Here is a 15979-nt window from a genome sequence, read left to right on the forward strand (position 1 = left end):
ATACTAAACCTCTAAAAAATCTCTCCAAAAAGCATAAATAAATGGTCTTAAAATCTTTAACATAAATCATGAGTCATAAATCATAATGCGGAAAAAGAAGAAGCGCTGGTCCTCGGGTTGGGTGCGCCTTCAGTCTAGTCAAATCACCCGTCAAGTCCTCCCTCAAACTCACCTGCATCCACCACACCTAGTGAGTCTAAATACTCAACACACCATCATCTTTATAGCAAGTAATACGTAATACAGTCAACATATAACAATGAAAAATATTTGTACTTAAAATATCGTTTTCATGAATATACATAAACTTCAATCATGAACATTTTCGTAAACCTTTTTATGATGCATAAACTTTAAATAAAAACATTTTCATGATCATAAACATTTTTCCTTTTTCCTTTGTTGAATTCAGATCAGTAATTGTGACTTTCCTCAAACCTCAAAAGTCGATGGATCCATCTACATGTAACCACAGTACTGGGCGGCGGGGGACACCAGCGACACTCTCACCGGTCAACTGAGCCCTGGCCTATCATGATCGAATAGAAATACGATCGTCGGGGCTCCCTCTGGGCCTTCTCCCATAAATGGGCTCCCTCAAGGGCCTTCTGCCCTCAGGATATTCTCATTCTTACCTCAAACCTCATATCCTTATAACCTCATATTCGCAATAATGGAAACACGATCGTCGACTCCCACTGGGACCATCACCGTCATGACATCGCCATCATTAACGAATTAGTCACAATCACTTCACTTCTTCAACATTTTTCATTCCCATCACTTTAGAAAAATCGTGCATAACATATATTTTTTTTTTTTGAAACCAAGCATGCAACATGTCTTTTAAGTGTCAACCTTAAATCATAAAAATCTCATAGACATTTAAAAATCATAATTTAATCATGAACATTTCATAAACATTTAAAATGACATTTTAACTTCAAAACATGTAAAATAACATTTTTACATATTAAATCATAACCATCTAAAATTCCTTAAACATTTAAAATATCATTTTAACATAAAAAATCTCATAAACATTTAAAATATCCTTTTAACATAAAAATTCCACAAACATCCATAACTATAAAAAAATAATCATATTAGCACAAAAAACAGCATTCAGGGCACTGCCATGACGTTCACTAATTTTCTAGGTGCAAAAAGACCGTTTTACCCCTAGATGTAAAATTTCCCGTTTTTGACATTTTCTTGAATTCATTGACTCTAACATGTCTCAAATAATTATTTAAGCCTAAATTAAAATTGGCATAATTTTATTTAGCTTAAAAACTAGGCTTTTTAAATTAATCCTTAATTAATCGTTTTGACGGTATTTTAATCTCGAAAAATCTCAAACTTTAATATAAAATTCCTAAATTCAAAATTTAGTATTTTTATATTATTTTAGCCCTTATGAACCACGACTCGACCCCCGTGAGCCGTTTTCCAATTTTTTCTTTATTTAAAAACCCTATTTGACACCTAAATTTCGACACCGAGCCAACTTTCGATTTTCACGAGTTACCCCCGAACCATGTCGAGCCAAAACATGCCCAACATCTCAAAGTACCCTACTGGACCCTACGTTTGTCAAGACATCACCACAAACCATGAAAATGAGAAGCTCCTAATTGACCCCATGATGGCCGAGACTTTCCACATGCATGTACTCTATGTTTTGAACCCTTAGGAACCTAGCCGTCGACCTAGAACCCAAGCCAACCCCTAGTACACCTTCCTAGGACCCTAATACATCGCCTGGACCCGGCCCTTGAACCCTAGACCGCGCCCCCATCTCCTGTAAGTAGCCCAAACCCTGCGCACCCCCTGGAATACCTCTCGGGTAGAGTCCTAGCATGGCTAGGACTCCTCCCCAGCCCAATACTCGAGTCCTAGCTTGGCTAGAACTCCCTCCCTGACTCACTCATGACCTTGGCTAGCCCTTGGAACGAGCCAACCAAGCCCCAGCCCCTGCAATGAAAAACCCGAACCCTATAACCTATGACAGCAACTCACGGCTGTTTGGGTGTTTTTGCTTCTGCCAAATTTTTGGGATGATTAGGGTGAGTTTTGTGTGATTCTAAAATAGATATAAACCACTCTTGAACTTACCTTATGTCATGGCAGCCCCTTTACCAAACATTATACAAGTTTTGGATTCACAAAAATCATGTTTCTTCATGAATACATGCCACAACCGAAATTTTCTGGATTTGTTACTATGAACTTCAAGCTTTTCTTGAAAAAACAATATAAACAATATTATGATATGATGGATGAGAAAAAGAATATTAAGACGTGCCTTTGCGTTAAATACACTCGAATATCCGTTGACGACGAAGAACGGAGGGACACCTTGGCTTGTGCTTGTGCTTGAACCTTACGAATTTCTCCTCAAAGTATCGAGTGAAGTGTCGTGTGTGTGGAGAGGTGCTTGAGAGAATTTTCAGAATTTTAAAACTAGGCGGCCGTGAATTTGCTTTGCAAGGTGTAGGGTTTTGGGATTTTTAATATATTATATACTTTAATTAACCACTAACTAGGCTTTAGGCCTATTAAGCCTTGAAATTTAAGCCCATTAGTTTTAATTAGGATTAAATAAAATATATTCGTAAGGTTTTGGTAAAAATAGTTTGTGAATTAAATAGCCAGGTTGCCCAAAAAGTTCGCATTTTAGTTGAAAAACCAACACCGATAAAATTTACGTCCCGGCATATAAAATCACCTCAAAACCCTTTATTTTCAAAAATACTAAAAAGCATTAACCATATTTTAAATAATTAAAAATAATTATTTAATAAAAACATTTTACATTTTTTTCAGCTCTCGGTCTTCGTTCCTCGATCGCAACCTAAATAACTTTTAAAAATACATTTTAATGCAACAATGTCAAAAAATATATTTTACACATGCAAATATTCACAACATAAATAATTAATGCAATCAAAATAATTAATTAAAATACAAAAGAATTTAATAATTGCATGCATGTGGTTTGCGTGGACCTTTAAATTTTCGGAGGGTTACAATCTCCCCCCCTTAAATTGAATTTCGTCCTCGAAATTCGCTTATCCTTAATAACCCAAAGTTTAGACTTAGTTCTAGTATCCCAAAAATCCACGCTTCGGCTACGCTACTCTGATAAAACTTAAATTCTAGAAGGTCCTTAAGTCTTCTAGATCCCAATTAAATTTTCCATCTAAATCCTTAATTTCGAACTGCAACTTAAAAAGACCCATATTAACTTAGTATTATTACTATTATAACATCGAATTTAAACTTTTCTTACAATTCCCAATAAAAATATGGATGACCATACTTATCGTATATTAATTTTCTTATTTTATACACACAATATTCATCAATTTATCAAATTTCAATCTTAAAATCTCAAAAGCCTCCGCTAACGCATAGATTTTTAAGCCTAGTATCGATTCATCCTTAAAAACCTTGATTAAAATTTCTTATAATACTAAAATCAAGATATCCCAAGCTTTTGGATATCCTTACGAGCCCAAATCATCAATAATTCTTAGTATTTAACCCATTCACTTCTCGCTTATTGCTAAACTAGTTCCCAAATTTCTTAATAATTGCAAAATTAATTATTAATTTCCTCAAAAATTATCCAAATTGGTCCTTAATTTAAAAAAATCCTACAGTTAACCCATAAGTTCCCGGTATTCTTACTCTCCTTCTATTGGTTTCCCATAACATAATTTCAAAAATTTTAAACTTATTTACTCAAAAATCAATTCGTATAACCAATATTACACTTCCATCAAAACTTAAAATCCCAAATTACACATTTTCTTACTTCCCAAGATAATCGCATTCTTCGAATCATTATTACTTATGAGTAATTCCCAAAAATTAAATCAACTATTAACCATGAATCATCGGTATTTTCTTAGAAAATCTACGTGTCCCAAATATATTCATAATCACGATTAACTTATGGCCCAAAAGTAAAACGTCAATACTAAAACCCAAAAATCAACATAGTCCAATTCCACCACAAAACCAACATGCGTTGAAACCAAATAATTTCTTATTTCATATCGTATCACGTATAAAATTCTAAAGCATATAAAACATATATTATCATAAAGCTATTAAACATGTGACGTGAACATATACTTCATGTAGTCATGCATGTAACAGCATATAAATCATATAAAACATTTAAACTTACAAGTTGAGGCTTGACGACTGATCTTTCCGGCGCTGATGGTGGCACAATTCTTTACAGAACCATTGCTCTGATACCAACTGAAACGTCTGTCCTTTTTTATTGCTTAAAAAGTACTAGAAATTTTTTTTTTAACACTCAATTTTTGGCCATGACAAATAACACATGAAATTATTTTTATAAAATATTTTACCCTTTAAAATAAAATCTCAACCAACTAGCATTTTAAAAATCAAGTGCAATAGTCATAAAAATGAAATCGTCAACTGGTTTACCAAACCTAAAAAGCAATAATATTTGAAAAATATAGCTCATACTAAATCTCTCAAAAATCTCTCCAAAAAGCATAAATAAATGGTCTTAAAATCTTTAACATAAATCATGAGTCATAAATCATAATGCGGAAAAAGTAGAAGCGCTGGTCCACGGGTTGTGTGCGTCTTCAGTCTAGTCAAATCACCCGTCAAATCCTCCCTCAAACTCACCTGCATTCACCACACCTAGTGAGTCTTAAGACTCAACACACCATCATCTTTATAGCAAGTAATACGTAATACAGTCAACATATAACAATGAAAAATATTTGTACTTAAAATATCGTTTTCATGAAGATGCATAAACATCAATCATGAACATTTTCGTAAACCTTTTTATGATGCATGAACTTTAAATAAAAACATTTTCATAATGATGCATCAACCTTAATCATAAACATTTTCATTACATGCATAACATAAAACTTAACCTTTTCCTTTTTCCTCAACATGACATGACATAAAACATTTTCATCTTAATAAACATTTTTCCCTTTTCCTTTGTCGAATTCAGATCGTTAATTGTGACTTTCCTCAAACCTCAAAAGTCGATGGATCCATCTACATGTAACCACAGTACTGGGCGGCGGGGGACACTAGCGACACTCTCACCGGTCAACTGGGCCCTGGCCTATCATTATCGAATAGAAATACGATCGTCGGGGCTTCCTCTGGGGCCTTCTCCCATAAATGGGCTCCCTCAGGGGCCTTCTCCCCTCACGATATTCCCATTCTTACCTCAAACCTCATATCCTCATAACCTCATATTCGCAATAATGAAAACACGATCGTCGGGCTCCCACTGGGACCATCACCCTGACGACATCGCCATCATTTACGAATTAGTCACAATCATTTAACTTCATTCAACATTTTTCATTCCCATCACTTTAGAAAAATCGTGCATAACATATATTTTTATTTTTGAAACCAAGCATGCAACATGTCTTTTAAGTGTCAACCTTAAATCATAAAAATTCCATAGACATTTAAAAATCATAATTTAATCATGAAAATTTCATAAACATTTAAAATGACATTTTAACCTCAACATGTAAAATAACATTTTTACATATTAAATCATAACCATCTAAAATTCCTTAAACATTTAAAATATCATTTTAACATAAAAAATCTCATAAACATTTAAAATATCCTTTTAACATAAAAATTCCACAAACATCCATTACTATAAAAAAATAATCATATTAGCACATAAAACAGCATTCAGGGCTCTACCATGACGTTCATTAATTTTCTAGGTGCAAAAAGATCGTTTTACCCCTAGATGTAAAATTTCCCGTTTCTGACATTTTCTTGAATTCATTGACTCTAACAAGTCCCAAATAATTATTTAAGCCTAATTAAAATTGCCATAATTTTATTTAGCTTAAAAACTAGGCTTTTTAAATTAATCCTTAATTAATCGTTTTGACGGTATTTTAATCTCGAAAAATCTCAAACTTTAATATAAAATTCCTAAATTCAAAATTTAGTATTTTTATATTATTTTAGCCCTTATGAACCACGACTCGACCCCCGTGATCCGTTTTCCAATTTTTTCTTTATTTAAAAACCCTATTTGACACCTAAACTTTGACCCCGAGCCAACTTTCGATTTTCACGAGTTACCCCCGAACCATGTCGAGCCAAAACTTGCCCAACATCCCAAAGTACCCTACTGGACCCTAAGTTTGCCAAGACATCACCCCAAACCATGAAAATGAGAAGCTCCTAATTGACCCCATGCTGGCCGAGACTTTCCACATGCATGGACTCTATGTTTTGAACCCTTAGGAACCTAGCCGTCGACCTAGCACCCAAGCCAACCCCTAGTACACCTTCCTATGACCCTAATGCATCGCCTTGACCCGGCCCTTGAACCCCATACCTCGCACCCATCTCCTGGAAGTAGCACAAACCCTGCGCACCCCCTGGAATACCTCTCGGGTAGAGTCCTAGCATGGCTAGGACTCCTCCCCAGCCCAATACTCGAGTCCTAGCTTGGCTAGAACTCCCTCCCTGACTCACTCATGGCCTTGGCTAGCCCTTGGAACGAGCCAACCAAGCCCCAGCCCCTGCAATGAAAAACCTGAACCCTATAACCTATGACAGCAACTCACGGCTGTTTGGGTGTTTTTGCTTCTGCCAAATTTTTGGGATGATTAGGGTGAGTTTTGTGTGATTCTAAAATAGATATAAACCACTCTTGAACTTACCTTATGTCATGGCAGCCCCTTTACCAAACATTATACAAGTTTTGGATTCACAAAAATCATGTTTCTTCATGAATACATGCCACAACCGAAATTTTCTGGATTTGTTACTATGAACTTCAAGCTTTTCATGCAAACACAATATAAACAATATTATGATATGATGGATGAGAAAAAGAAGAATAAGACGTGCCTTTGCGTTAAATACGCTCGAATATCCGTTGACGACGAAGAAAGGAGGGACACCTTGGCTTGTGCTTGTGCTTGAACCTTACGAATTGCTCCTCAAAGTATCGAGTGAAGTGTCGTGTGTGTGGAGAGGTGCTTGAGAGAATTTTCAGAATTTTAAAACTAGGTGGCCGTGAATTTGCTTTGCAAGGTGTAGGGTTTTGGGATTTTTAATATATTATATACTTTAATTAACCACTAACTAGGCTTTAGGCATATTAAGCCTTGAAATTTAAGCCCATTAGTTTTAATTAGGATTAAATAAAATATATTCGTAAGGTTTTGGTAAAAATAGTTTGTGAATTAAATAGCCAGGTTGCCCAAAAAGTTCGCATTTTAGTTGAAAAACCAACACCGATAAAATTTACGTCCCGGCGTATAAAATCACCTCAAAACCCTTTATTTTCAAAAATACTAAAAAGCATTAACCATATTTTAAATAATTAAAAATAATTATTTAATAAAAACATTTTACATTTTTTTCAGCTCTCGGTCTTCGTTCCTCGATCGCAACCTAAATAACTTTTAAAAATACATTTTAATGCAACAATGTCGAAAAATATATTTTACACATGCAAATATTCGCAACATAAATAATTAATGCAATCAAAATAATTAATTAAAATACAAAAGAATTTAATAATTGCATGCATGTGGTTTGCGTGGACCTTTAAATTTTCGGAGCGTTACAATCTCCCCCCCCTTAAATTGAATTTCGTCCTCGAAATTCGCTTATCCTTAATAACCCAAAGTTTAGACTTAGTTCTAGTATCCCTAAAATCCACGCTTCGGCTGCGCTACTCTGATAAAACTTAAATTCTAGAAGGTCCTTACGTCTCCTTGATCCCAATTAAATTTTCCATCTAAATCCTTAATTTCGAACGGCAACTTAAAAAGACCCATATTAACTTAGTATTATTACTATTATAACATCGAATTTCAACTTTTCTTACAATTCCCAATAAAAATATGGATGACCATACTTATCGTATATTAATTTTCTTATTTTATACCCACAATATTCCTCAACTTAACAAATTTCAATCTTAAAATCCCAAAAGCCTCCGCTAACGCATAGATTTTTAAGCCTAGTATCGATTCATCCTTAAAAACCCTTGATTAAAATTTCTTATAATACTAAAATCAAGATATCCCAAGCTTCTGGATATCCTTACGAGCCCAAATCATCAATAATTCTTAGTATTTAACCCATTCACTTCTCGCTTATTGCTAAACTAGTTCCCAAATTCCTTAATAATTGCAAAATTAATTATTAATTTCCTCAAAAATTATCCAAATTGGTCCTTAATTTAAAAAAATCCTACAGTTAACCCATAAGTTTTTGGTATTCTTACTCTCCTTCTATTGGTTTCCCATAACATAATTTCAAAAATTTTAAACTTATTTACTCAAAAATCAATTCGTATAACCAATATTACACTTCCATCAAAACTTAAAATCCCAAATTACACATTTTCTTACTTCCCAAGATAATCGCATTCTTCGAATCATTATTACTTATGAGTAATTCCCAAAAATTAAATCAACTATTAACCATGAATCATCGGTATTTTCTTAGAAAATCTACGTGTCCCAAATATATTCATAATATTCACGATTAACTTATGGCCCAAAAGTAAAACGTCAATACTAAAACCCAAAAATCAACATAGTCCAATTCCACCACAAAACCAACATGCGTTGAAACCAAATAATTTCTTATTTCATATCGTATCACGTATAAAATTCTAAAGCATATAAAACATATATTATCATAAAGCTATTAAACATGTGACGTGAACATATACTTCATGTAGTCATGCATGTAACAGCATATAAATCATATAAAACATTTAAACTTACAAGTTGAGGCTTGACGACTCATCTTTCCGGCGCTGATGGTGACACAATTCTTTACAGAACCATTGCTCTGATACCAACTGAAACGTCTGTCCTTTTTTATTGCTTAAAAATTACTTGAAATTTTTTTTTAACACTCAATTTTTGGCCATGACGAATAACACATGAAATTATTTTTATAAAATATTTTACCCTTTAAAATAAAATCTCAACCAACTAGCATTTTAAAAATCAAGTGCAATAGTCATAAAAATAAAATCGTCAACTGGTTTACAAAACCTAAAAAGCAATAATATTTGAAAAATATAGCCCATACTAAACCTCTCAAAAATCTCTCCAAAAAGCATAAATAAATGGTCTTAAAATCTTTAACATAAATCATGAGTCATAAATCATAATGCGGAAAAAGTAGAAGCGCTGGTCATCGGGTTGTGTGTGCCTTCAGTCTAGTCAAATCACCTGTCAAATCCTCTCTCAAACTCACCTGCATTCACCACACCTAGTGAGTCTTAAGACTCAACACACCATCATCTTTAAAGCAAGTAATACGTAATACAGTCAACATATAACAATGAAAAATATTTGTACTTAAAATATCGTTTTCATGAAGATGCATAAACATCAATCATGAACATTTTCGTAAACCTTTTTATGATGCATGAACTTTAAATAAAAACATTTTCATAATGATGCATCAACCTTAATCATAAACATTTTCATGACATGCATAACATAAAACTTAACATTTTTCCTTTTTCCTTTGTCGAATTCAGATCGTTAATTGTGACTTTCCTCAAACCTCAAATGTCGATGGATCCATCTACATGTAACCACAGTACTGGGCGGCGGGGGACACTAGCGACACTCTCACCGGTCAACTGGGCCCTGGCCTATCATTATCGAATAGAAATACGATCGTCGGGGCTTCCTCTGGGGCCTTCTCCCATAAATGGGCTCCCTCAGGGGCCTTCTCCCCTCACGATATTCCCATTCTTACCTCAAACCTCATATCCTCATAACCTCATATTCGCAATAATGAAAACACGATCGTCGGGCTCCCACTGAGACCATCACCCTCACGACATCGCCATCATTAACGAATTAGTCACAATCACTTAACTTCATTCAACATTTTTCATTCCCATCACTTTAGAAAAATCGTGCATAACGTATATTTTTATTTTTGAAACCAAGCATGCAACATTTCTTTTAAGTGTCAACCTTAAATCATAAAAATTCCATAGACATTTAAAAATCATAATTTAATCATGAAAATTTCATAAACATTTAAAATGACATTTTAACCTCAAAACATGTAAAATAACATTTTTACATATTAAATCATAACCATCTAAAATTCCTTAAACATTTAAAATATCATTTTAACATAAAAAATCTCATAAACATTTAAAATATCCTTTTAACATAAAAATTCCACAAACATCCATAACTATAAAAAAATAATCATATTAGCACATAAAACAGCATTCAGGGCACTACCATGACGTTCATTAATTTTCTAGGTGCAAAAAGATCGTTTTACCCCTAGATGTAAAATTTCCCGTTTCTGAAATTTTCTTGAATTAATTGACTCTAACATGTCATAAATAATTATTTAAGCCTAAATTAAAATTGCCATAATTTTATTTAGCTTAAAAACTAGGCTTTTTAAATTAATCCTTAATTAATCGTTTTGACGGTATTTTAATCTCGAAAAATCTCAAACTTTAATATAAAATTCCTAAATTCAAAATTTAGTATTTTTATATTATTTTAGCCCTTATGAACCACGACTCGACCCCCGTGAGCCGTTTTCCAATTTTTTCTTTATTTAAAAACCCTATTTGACACCTAAACTTCGACCCCGAGCCAACTTTCGATTTTCACGAGTTACCCCCGAACCATGTCGAGCCAAAACTTGCCCAACATCCCAAAGTACCCTACTGGACCCTAAGTTTGCCCAGAAATCACCCCAAACCATGAAGATGAGAAGCTCCTAATTGACCCCATGCTGGCCGAGACTTTCCACATGCATGGACTCTATGTTTTGAACCCTTAGGAACCTAGCCGTCGACCTAGCACCCAAGCCAACCCCTAGTACACCTTCCTATGACCCTAATGCATCGCCTTGACCCGGCCCTTGAACCCCAGACCGCGCCCCCATCTCCTGGAAGTAGCACAAACCCTGCGCACCCCCTGGAATACCTCTCGGGTAGAGTCCTAGCATGGCTAGGACTCCTCCCCAGCCCAATACTTGAGTCCTAGCTTGGCTAGAACTCCCTCCCTGACTCACTCATGACCTTGGCTAGCCCTTGGAAGAGCCAACCAAGCCCCAGCCCCTGCAATGAAAAACCTGAACCCTATAACCTATGACAGCAACTCACGGCTGTTTGGGTGTTTTTGCTTCTGCCAAATTTTTGGGCTGATTAGGGTGAGTTTTGTGTGATTCTAAAATAGATATAAACCACTCTTGAACTTACCTTATGTCATGGCAGCCCCTTTACCAAACATTATACAAGTTTTGGATTCACAAAAATCATGTTTCTTCATGAATACATGCCACAACCGAAATTTTCTGGATTTGTTACTATGAACTTCAAGCTTTTCATGCAAACACAATATAAAAAATATTATGATATGATGGATGAGAAAAGGAAGATTAAGGCGTGCCTTTGCGTTAATTACGCTCGAATATCCGTTGACGACGAAGAACGGAGGGACACCTTGGCTTGTACTTGTGCTTGAACCTTACGAATTGCTCCTCAAAGTATCGAGTGAAGTGTCGTGTGTGTGGAGAGGTGCTTGAGAGAATTTTCAGAATTTTAAAACTAGGTGGCCGTGAATTTGATTTGCAAGGTGTAGGGTTTTGGGATTTTTAATATATTATATACTCTAATTAACCACTAACTAGGCTTTAGGCCTATTAAGCCTTGAAATTTAAGCCCATTAGTTTTAATTAGGATTAAATAAAATATATTCGTAAGGTTTTGGTAAAAATAGTTTGTGAATTAAATAGCCGGGTTGCCCAAAAAGTTCGCATTTTAGTTGAAAAACCAACACCGATAAAATTTACGTCCCGGCGTATAAAATCACCTCAAAACCCTTTATTTTCAAAAATACTAAAAAGCATTAACCATATTTTAAATAATTAAAAATAATTATTTAATAAAAACATTTTACATTTTTTTCAGCCCTCGGTCTCCGTTCCTCGATCGCAACCTGAATACTTTTAAAAATAAATTTTAATGCAACAATGTCGAAAAATATATTTTACACATGCAAATATTCACAACATAAATAATTAATGCAATCAAAATAATTAATTAAAATACAAAAGAATTTAATAATTGCATGCATGTGGTTTGCGTGGACCTTTAAATTTTCGAAGCGTTACATGTATACCCTGTGAGCTTACCACAAAACCAAGAAAGACAAATTTGCTTGTACAAAAATCACATTTCTTTAAGTTAGCATATAAACATTCAGTCCTTAGAGTGATTAGCACAAGTCTCAAGTGATTAACATACTCATCCAAGTTTTTGCTATACACTAGGATATCATCAAAGTAAATCACAACAAACTTCCCTTTGTATGCACGCAAAACATGGTTCATTAACCTCATAAAGGTGCTAGGAGCGTTAGTTAAGCCAAAAGGCATTACCATCCACTCATATAACCCATACTTGGTTTTAAAAGCAGTTTTCCACTCATCACCTTCTCTCATCCTAATTTGGTGATAACCACTCTGTAAATCAATTTTGCTAAAAATACAAGCACCATGCAATTCATCTAACATATCATCTAGCCTAGGTATGCGATGCCTATACTTGATGGTTATATTATTAATTGCCCTACAGTCTACACACATACGCCATGAGCCATCTTTCTTAGGAACTAATAAAACAGGCACAACACAAGGAGACATGGACTCACGCACAAAACCCCTATCTAACAACTCACTTACCTGTCGTTGAAGCTCCTTATTCTCCTCCGGATTGCTCCTATAAGCTGGACGATTTGGCAATGCACTCCCGGGTACAAAATCAATTTGGTGCTCAATCCCCCTCAATGGTGGTAGTCCTTGAGGTAGCTCCTCCGGAAATATATCATCGAACTCCTGCAAAAGTGAAACAACAATGCTCGGAAGGGACTCGGCTATATCACTTGTGTTAAAGAGGATCTCTTTATAAAGTATCAACACAAGTTGTTCATGTGTGTGCATCAATTGCTTCAACTTACTTTTTTGTGCCATATATGTTTTTTTCTGCCTCTTTCTTCTCATTTTCTTTTCCTTCATTTTATTTTCTCTCTTTTTTCTTTTGTATGGCTATCTCACTCTTTTTATCACTCTTTTTTTTCATCCATCTCATTTTTATTTTCATAGGCCACCTCACTTTTTAGTTCACTATTTGTTTCGGCCTCATCTCTCTTCTTTTTTTCCAATTGGTCCTCCAACACTTGCTTTGGGGACAAAGGAAGTAATATAATAGATTCCTTCTTCATTACAAATGAATGCTTATTCTTGAACCCGTCATGTGTCATTCGCCTATCATATTGCCACAGCCTACCCAACAAGATATGACAAGCATTCATTGGCACTACATCACATAAGACCTCATCAATGTACTTCCCAATAGAAAAAGACACCAACACTTGTTTGTTCACATTCACTTCCGCACAATCATTCAACCATTGAAGCCTATATGGTTGAGGATGCTTTAACGTAGGTAAACCCAACTTTTCTACCATCTCACTACTAGCCACATTGGTGCAACTCCCCCCCATCTATGATAAGATTGCAAACCTTGCTATTCACAAAACATCTAGTATGGAACAAGTTTTACCTTTGGTTAGTCTCCTCCTCCTTGACTTGGGAACTCATGATACGCCTAGTCACTAGTGCTTCACCTACAGCCGCCCCATATCTCTCATCAGGATCCTCTAACGCAGGCATCTAATCATCATCACCCTCGTCATCACCCTCTCTTTGAGATTCATATTCACCATAGTCATTCAAAATCAACACTCTCTTATTAGGACATTGGCTAGCAATATGACCCAACCCTTGACACCTAAAACATTTAGTATCTCTAGAACGATTAAGAGAAGTTTCAGATTTACCTTGCACTCCTTGTTTAGGCGTCTCTTGCTTGGTCTTTGGGTTTGGTCACCAATTTTCTTTCATCACGTTTTGCCTCATTTGGTCGCCAAGAAGATGATGAACTCCCTGTTTGATTGGTGCGGCCAACTCCTCGCCTCTTGAGTTGTTGCTCCACTTTTATGGCCATTTGCACCATCTCGTCTAGATTCAAGTAGTGCCGAAGCTCCACTTGATCTTGTATCTCCCTATTCAAACCACAAAGAAAACGTGCCATTGTCGCCTAATACGAAACCTCGTACGAATGAAAAGCAAGCACGAATATCGAAATCGCACCCTCAGTTCAATAACAAAAAATGATCGATTATGTTGTCCCGATCTTTTGAAACAAGTAACGATTTGTGATATTCACCTCTAAGCGATTAAAACTTAGCAACAAATATCAACGATAAAACAATTGAATTTCAAACGAACCTTCAAAGATCTTGTTTTGACAATCCGAGCGAAAAACAATCGACAAACGCCACAAAGATGCAATCTTTGATAAATTTGATTTTGATAAACACAAAGCACAAGCCTTGCAAATTGAGAGAAATCTCCAATAATTTGATATCAATCTTCAATGATCTCGTTCATTCCCCTTACAATACATTATATAAACAATAAAAATAAGAAAAGTTGGGTGAAAAGGCTTAAATAAGATAACTAGCAATTTTGACACGGAAGTGCGCCAAAAGAACGCGGGTGCGGTGCTTGTTTGACCGCGGGTGCGGTGTAGCTTCGGCAATAGACCGCGGGTGCGCTAATGATTTGACCGCGGATGCGGTGCAGCTTCGGGAAATTTTCTTAAATTTGATTATCATGGACCGCGGGTGCGGTCCCTGCTTTAGCGCGGGTGCGCTAGACCTTCGGCAATTGCACTTGAATAACATTCCAAAGACCTCCAATATTATTCCCATGATTCCCAACCTCTTCTAATTTAGTCATCCAATTTGTAGATCCTCCTTGGTAGTTCATCATGAGTCCTTGAAGTGCTTCTTTAAACTTCTTGCTACGTCCCCTCGTTATAGGTCCTTCGGGCAATACCAACGAATCCCATGTTTTCTTTGGTGCTTGATCAACCATGTTTGCATCATTCTCCCCTTCTTGAAAAGGATTTGTCCTCAAATCTTGATCATCTCCTACATCAAACAACGAAAGATCACTAACATTAAAAGTAGAACTGACATTGTACTTACCTGGTAGGTCTAATTTGTAGGCATTGTCGTTAATCTTTTCAAGCACTTGAAATGGTCCATTACCCCTAGGTAAGAGCTTCGAACGTCGTTTTTCTGGAAATCTTTCCTTTCTTAAGGGCAACCATACCCAATCTCCCTTTTCAAAAACCATGTTTTTCCTTCCCTTGTTGGCTTGCTTCGTATATTGTAAATTCTTCTTCTCGATGTTATTCTTGACCTTCTCATGCAAACTTCTAACGAATTCAGCTTTCTTCTTGCCATCCATGTCAACCTTTCACTCACAGGCAAAGACATCAAATCCAAAGAAGTTAAAGGATTAAAACCATAAACAATTTCAAATAGTGAATTGAAACGTCCTGCTCTTTTTATTGCTTTAAAAGTACTAGAATTTTTTTTTTATTTTAAACCTCACTTAGCATCGGCCGAACCATAAAATATTTTTGACATCATTTTAAAAATAAACATCCAACTGCTATTTAAAAATCCAAAGGAAAATATTTTAAAGCATAAAATCGTCAAACATTTTACAAAACCTAAAAAGCAATAATTTGAAAAGTAAAGCCCATACTAAACCTCTCAAAAATCTCTCAAAAGCATAAATAAATAATCTTAAAAATCTTTAATCATAAAGCATGAGTCAAAAGTCACAATGCGGAAAAAGTAGAAGCGCTGGTCCTCGGGTTGTGTGCGCCTTCAGTCCAGTCAAATCACCCATCAAGTCCTCCCTCAATACCACCTGCATCCATCACACCTAGTGAGTCTAAAGACTCAACACATCATAATCTTGATAACGAGTAATACGTAATACACTCAACATATAACGGTGA

This window comes from Primulina tabacum, chromosome 12, assembly GCF_025594145.1.
Source record: "Primulina tabacum isolate GXHZ01 chromosome 12, ASM2559414v2, whole genome shotgun sequence".
In the NCBI taxonomy this organism is placed as follows: Eukaryota; Viridiplantae; Streptophyta; class Magnoliopsida; order Lamiales; family Gesneriaceae; genus Primulina; species Primulina tabacum.